Raw genomic sequence first — 6,132 nt, 5'->3', positions numbered from 1 at the left:
CTTGTTGCCCAGGCTGGAGTGCAGTGGTGCATTCTCAGCTCAGCAACTTCCACCTCCCGTGTTCAAGCAATTCTGTCTCAGCCTCCAGAGTAGCTGGGATTATAGGCACGTGCCACCACACCAGGCTAGTTTATTATTTTTTGAGATGAAGTCTCACTTTGTCACCCAGGCTAGAGCGCAGTGGCATGATCTCGGCTCACTGCAACCTCTGCCTCATGGGTTCAAGTGATTCTCCTGCCTTAGCCTCCCAAGTGGCTGGGATTACAGGCGCCCACCACTGTGCCCAGCTAATTTTTGTGTTTTTAGTAGAGATGGGGTTTCATCATCTTGGCCAGGCTGGTCTCAAACTCCTGACCTCGCGATCCACCCACCTCAGCCTCCCAAAGTGCTGGGATTAAAGGCGTGAGCCACTGCACCCGGCCAAAACCTGAGACAAGCTTGCCAGAGGGGTCTGGGGCCATGGGGCACACCTGTGACATTCCCTTTACGGTGCTTCAGCCCAGAACTGACCCTGGCACAGCTGAGCCCTCCAATCCCAGGGTTGGGAGGCAGAAAACAGGACAGGGCCCAGCCTACTGGGCATGACTCTGTGACGGGGAATACACCTCCCCTTCCGTACCACCTCGGCCTCCTGTACTGACCAGGGATGCCACAAGGAACCCAACACAAGTAGGGTGGAGATGGGGAAGCAGGGCCAGGTCACTCACTGTCCACTCCGTGTCTGTGCCACCCTCGTAGCCATCTGCCTCTGGACCAGCCCCCTTGCTCCGGGGCTTCTGCGGGGGCTCAGAGCTGCATGAGGAGCCCTTGCTACCAGGACTCCCGTTTTTTCCACTGTCCTTTGTGGCTGTGCAGAGAAAGTCATCAGTCAATGGCTGGATTTGGAGGCCCCAGCTGACCCCAGAGAGGCCAATTAATGCCCAGCACTGACCTAGGGCCTCTAAGACTCGAGGGCAAGAAACAGATGGGCTGGGACGTGTGGCTCTGTCTCCAGGTGGTTGCTGAGTGGGTGGGGGTGACCCAGAAGCCACAGGAGTACCTGAGCCTCAAGAACAGCCCAGGAATGGGGATTGTACTCCAGGGAGGGAGACCTGAAGACAGGCCAAGGCATAGGCAGGGCCCCAGGCACTGGGCATCTTCAGCAGTGGGGAAAGCTGGGCTCCCACAGAGTGTGGGGATCAGACCTGCAGGTGGGATCTGCTGCCCGTCCCTGCGCTCCAGGCTCTGCAGCAGACTGTCCACCTGGGCTTTGATCTGCCACAGCTCCCCCTGGATGTCATGCAGCTCCTCGGTGCGGACTGCGGGGAGAGGGGCAGGATTGGTGCCCAGGCTGGGCTCCGGGGCCTGCCGTGACAGCTGGTGCGGCCACCCAACTGCTCCCTAGCACTGCAGGTGTGACTGTGGCCCCTACTCACGCTTTTTCTGCCCAGAGGGCAGGTGGCTGTTCCCAGAGACCCGTTGGGGGCTGAAGCTGCTCCTCTCCCCCATGCCCACGTGGGCCCTCCGGATCTTGACAGGCCTGTGGTTGATGAGTGGGGGCATCCGGATCCTCTGGTATTCATAGACCCTGGGGACAGGACAGGGGGGGGAGAGGACAGAGAGCGAGTCAGGCCAGCCAGCCCCACCTGCCCACCTGTAGGGAACATGGTCTCTACAGCTTGTAGCTACTACTGCTGCTGTGAAGGACACAAATGGAACGGGTCACGGTACACGACCAGGGGTTCTGCCTGGTGCCCAGTTGAACTTGGAAAACTGAAGGTCACAGCTCTTGCTTGGAATGCCAGCCTTCCTCCGTGGAAGAGCCCCTAGGGACTTGCCCAAGGTCACTTTGGGAGACCACAGCAAACCAGCTTCCCCAGTTAGCCTCTGATAAGGGGTGCCTCCAGGTGGCAGTGGGGACACCATCACCCACAGGCTTCTGGCAGGCAGAGCCTGCCCCCCCCTTCCCCACGGCTGCTCTGTGAAACTCAGCACTGTGGATGCCCTGAGACTTTGGCAAAAGATGAGAGGGAAGAGGTGTGTCAAAGCCAAAGCCCTGGCAGGGCATAGGAGAGCCTTCAATCCTTGCCTGAGAATCACCGGGGCCAGCAGGCAGGGCTAGGGACAGGGCAGTGGCCAGGTCACCTGGGCCTTTGCTCCAGCCCTGGGAGACAGGATGGGTCCCAACGGCCCAGGCTCGCTCAGAAAACTGGGGTTCCCCACTTATCACACAGCAAGGACCCCGGGAAACCTGGCCAGGAGGGGGCGGGGAGCGTGCAGAGAGACAGCTGGGGCCCAGCCTGGGCAGGAAGCTCTGGGGACCCTGCAGAAGGAGCTTCGGGTCCTTCCTGTGCCTGGGGAGGGCTCTGAGTTGGGGGAAAGGGAAGGGACGCGGGGTGATGGGTGGGGGTGGTAAAAAGTTCTCAAACAACTTTCCAGTCCTGTCGCCCTTGCCCCCAAGCTCAGGGCCAGCACACAAGGGGCAGAATGGAGGACATCCTGGGCACCTGTCCCATCCCCTCCATCTCCGGTCACCCCCTACTCCCACCCCTGCTTTCTGGCTCAGGAGGTCTGGGTAGGCGGCCTGGGAAGCTTCCAATTCCGGTAGGAGGAGAGAGAGGAGAGGGAGAACAGGCAGGTCTGGCCGCAGGGTAGATGGACAAGGACCCCTGAGGGCCAGGAAGGACCGAGCAGCGAGAGCTGGGGCCAAGACAGCATTGGAGGTGAAGGCGTCCGAGGAGCAGGACCGCCCTGGAAAGTGTCCCTGACCCAGCCTGGCAGCCCCCTCCCCACGGCCAAACAGACCAGACTGGGCAGGCAGGGCCAGGCCTGTGACCACCTGGGCCGTGATGATAAATTCATGTTCATTGAGGCATTGGTGGTTCAGTGGTAGAATTCTCGCCTGCCACGCGGGAGGCCCGGGTTCGATTCCCGGTCAACGCATGGGGAACTTTTTTTTTTTTTTTTTTTTTTTTTGAGACGGAGTCTCGCTCTGTCACCCAGGCTGGAATGCAGTGGCCGGATCTCAGCTCACTGCAAACTCTGCCTCCCAGGTTCACGCCATTCTCCTGCCTCAGCCTCCCGAGTAGCTGGGACTAGAGGCGGCCGCCACCTCGTCCGGCTAGTTTTTTTTTTTTTGTATTTTTTTTAGTAGAGACGGGGTTTCACCGTGTTAGCCAGGATGGTCTCGATCTCCTGACCTCGCTGATCTCCCCACCTTGGCCTCCCAAAGGTGCTGGCTCATTACAGGCGTGAGCACCGCCGCCCAGCCTGTTGTTGCTTTTTAAAGACAGGATCTCGGAGGATCTCGGGACCAGGTGCGGTGGCTCTCGCCTGTAATACCAACACTTTGGAAGGCTTAGGTGGGCGGATCACGATGTCAGGAGTTTGAGACCAGCCTGGCCAACATGGTGAAACCCTGTCTCTACTGAAAATACAAAAATTAGCCAGGCGTGGTGGCGGGCGCTTGTTATCCCACCTACTTGGGAGGCTGAGGCAGGAGAATCTCTTAAAACCAAAAGGCTGAGGTTGCAGTGGGCTGAGATCGGGCAACTGTATTCCACCCTGGGCAACAAGAGCAAAACTCCGTCTCAAAAATACAAAAAATAAAAAATAAATAAAATATGACAGGATTGCTGGGCACGGTGGCTCACGCCTGTAATCCCAGCACTTTGGGAGGCCTAGGCGGGTGGATCACCTGAGGTCAGGAGTTTGAGACCAGCCTGACCAACATGATGAAACCCTGTCTCTACTAAAAATACAAAAATTAGCCAAGTATAGTGGCACACGCCTATAATCCCAGCTACTTGGGAGGCTGAGGCAGGAGAATTGCCTGAACCTAGGAGGTGGAGGCTGCAGTGAGCCAAGATCATGCCATTACATTCCAACCCCTGGGCAACAGAGTGAGACTCTTTTTTTAAAAAAAAAAAAAAAGGATCTTGGCCGGGTGCCGTGGCTCACATCTGTACTCCAGCACTTTGGGAGGCCAAGGAGGGTGAATCACCTGAGGTCAGGAGTTCGGGACCAGCCTGGCCAAAATGGTGAAACCCTATCTCTACTAAAAATGCAAAAAATTAGCCGGGCGTGGTGGCGGATGCTCGTAATCCCAGCTACTCAGGAGGCTGAAGCAGGAGAAACACTTGAACCTGGGAGGTGGAAGTTACAGTGAGCAGAGATCATGTCACTGCACTCCAGCCTGGGCAACAAGAGTGATACTCTGTCTCAAAAAAATATAAGGCAGGATCTTGCACTGTTGCCCAGGCTGGAGTATTGTGGTATGATCCTACCTCACCGCAGCCTCGACCTCTCAAGGCTCAAGAGATCCTCCTGCCTCAGCCTCCCAAGTAGCTGGGACCACAGGCCAAAAATAAAATAATTAGTGCCTAGCTAATTATTTTTTGTAGAGACAGGGTCTCTATCTTATCCAGGCTGGTCTCAAACCTGGGCTCACATGATCCTCCAAGCCTCAGCCTCCCAAAGTGCTGGGATTACAGGCGTGCACCACTGTGCCCAGCCTAAGTGTATTTTTGTGAGTAGCCAGAGATGAACCATGCACTGGAAGGGGATTCTGCTGACTGCCGCCCAAGCTGAGATAAACAGGGAGAGACTGCGTTTGGGTACCTGCCCATCTGCAGCCACCTGTTGCAGGTAGGGGGTCCTTCCTCACGGGGCCTCCCTTGCCCTGGCCTGCCTTTGCCAGTACTGAGGCCAGGGCCTGTGTCCAGGTGGGTGGGCAGCCTTGCGCTTCTCTCCCCAAGGGGAAGGGCCTGGTTGCACCAGGGCAGTGGCTGCAACTGCTCCCTGTAATGGCTACAGCCTGCAATCTGGAAAATTCCCACAGCAACAAACTAAACACACCTTCGGAATGGCTCTGTGCGCAGAAGCCAAGCCACCTCTTCAGGTGTCCTCAGGGCTTGACTGTGAGGCAAGAGGCGGGGACCTGGGTGGGCAGTCCTTCCACTATGCCTTCCCCTCCATGTTGCCAAATTCCTTGTGTGTGTGTGTGTGTCAGAGTCTCGCTCTGTCACCCAGGCAGTGGCACGATCTTGGCTCACTGCAACCTTGACCTGGATTTAAGTGATCCTCCCACGTCGGCCTCTTGAGTAGCTGGGACTACAGGCATGCGTCACCACACCCAGCTCATGTTTTCTTTTGCTTTTTCTTTTCTTTCTCTTCAGAGAGTCTTGCTCTGTCGCCCAGGCTGGAGTACAGTGGCACAATCTCGGCTCACTGCAACCTCTGCCTCCCGGGTTCAACCGATTATTATGCCTCAGCCTCCCTCAGCTGGAATTACAGGCACCTGCCACCACACCCGGCTAATTTTTGTATTTTTAGTAGAGATGGGGGTTTCACCATGTTGGCCATGCTGGTCTTGAACTCCTAACCTCAGATGATCCACCCGCCTCAGGCCTCAAAGTGCTGGGATTACAGGCGTGAGCCACCGCGCCTGGCAAATTTTTATTTTATGTCTTGTAGAGATGGCAGTGTCACTATCTTGCCCAGGATTTCCTTAAACCCTGGGCTCAAGCGATCCACCGCCTCAGCCTCCCGGAGTGCTGGGACAACAGTCATGAGCCACCTCGGTGGGCCACACATTCCATTTTGAGATCCAAATCACATGGGTGGACTTGAGCAGCCCTCAGGGAGAGATCATTCAGCAGCTCACTGCCGACCACGGCCCCAGCCCTGAGTGGTTCCTCCTCTGGGGACCATCCCAAGGGAGCAAGAGCCACCACCACAGCCCCCTACCCACTGCTGCCTGCACTGCTGGGGAAACATTTGGCCCTCCTCTCTGGAGCCTCCTAGGGACAGTCAGGGCCTCAAGGAGGCCATCTATGCCCAACTCTGCCCCAGGTCTCCAATGCCAGGCCCCTCTGAATGTTCTCTCAGTCCCTGTGGGGCAGGCGGCATCACTTCACATTGCCTCTGGGTCGCCCTACATCAACCCTCCCCTGAGCTCCCCAGCGGGGGCTGGATGACTGGATCCAAGCCTGCTGGGTAAGGAGGTGGATGGAAAATATGAAATCCAATGAAGGATTGAACAGCCTCAAAAACAGCCACGTTAAAAAAAAGCATGTGGGTTGGGTGAAGTGGCTTCCAGCCCTTTGGGAGGCCAAGGCAAGAGGATCACTTGAGCCCAGGAGTTCGAGACCA

The 6,132-nt window shown here is 56.9% G+C and overlaps 1 non-coding gene across 1 annotated transcript; it reads left to right on the top strand.

Moving 5' to 3' along the window:
* The first annotated feature begins 2,851 nt into the window (after positions 1-2,851).
* On the top strand, positions 2,852-2,922 carry TRNAG-GCC (transfer RNA glycine (anticodon GCC)). Its single transcript has one exon. It is a non-coding gene; the product is annotated as a tRNA-Gly (tRNA).
* The last annotated feature ends 3,210 nt before the right edge of the window (positions 2,923-6,132 follow it).

This window comes from Rhinopithecus bieti, unplaced genomic scaffold, assembly GCF_001698545.2.
Source record: "Rhinopithecus bieti isolate Rb0 unplaced genomic scaffold, ASM169854v2 scaffold_2574, whole genome shotgun sequence".
In the NCBI taxonomy this organism is placed as follows: domain Eukaryota; kingdom Metazoa; phylum Chordata; class Mammalia; order Primates; family Cercopithecidae; genus Rhinopithecus; species Rhinopithecus bieti.
The sequence above is the reverse complement of the archived record's forward strand: the minus strand, read 5'-3'. Positions and strand labels throughout refer to the sequence as shown.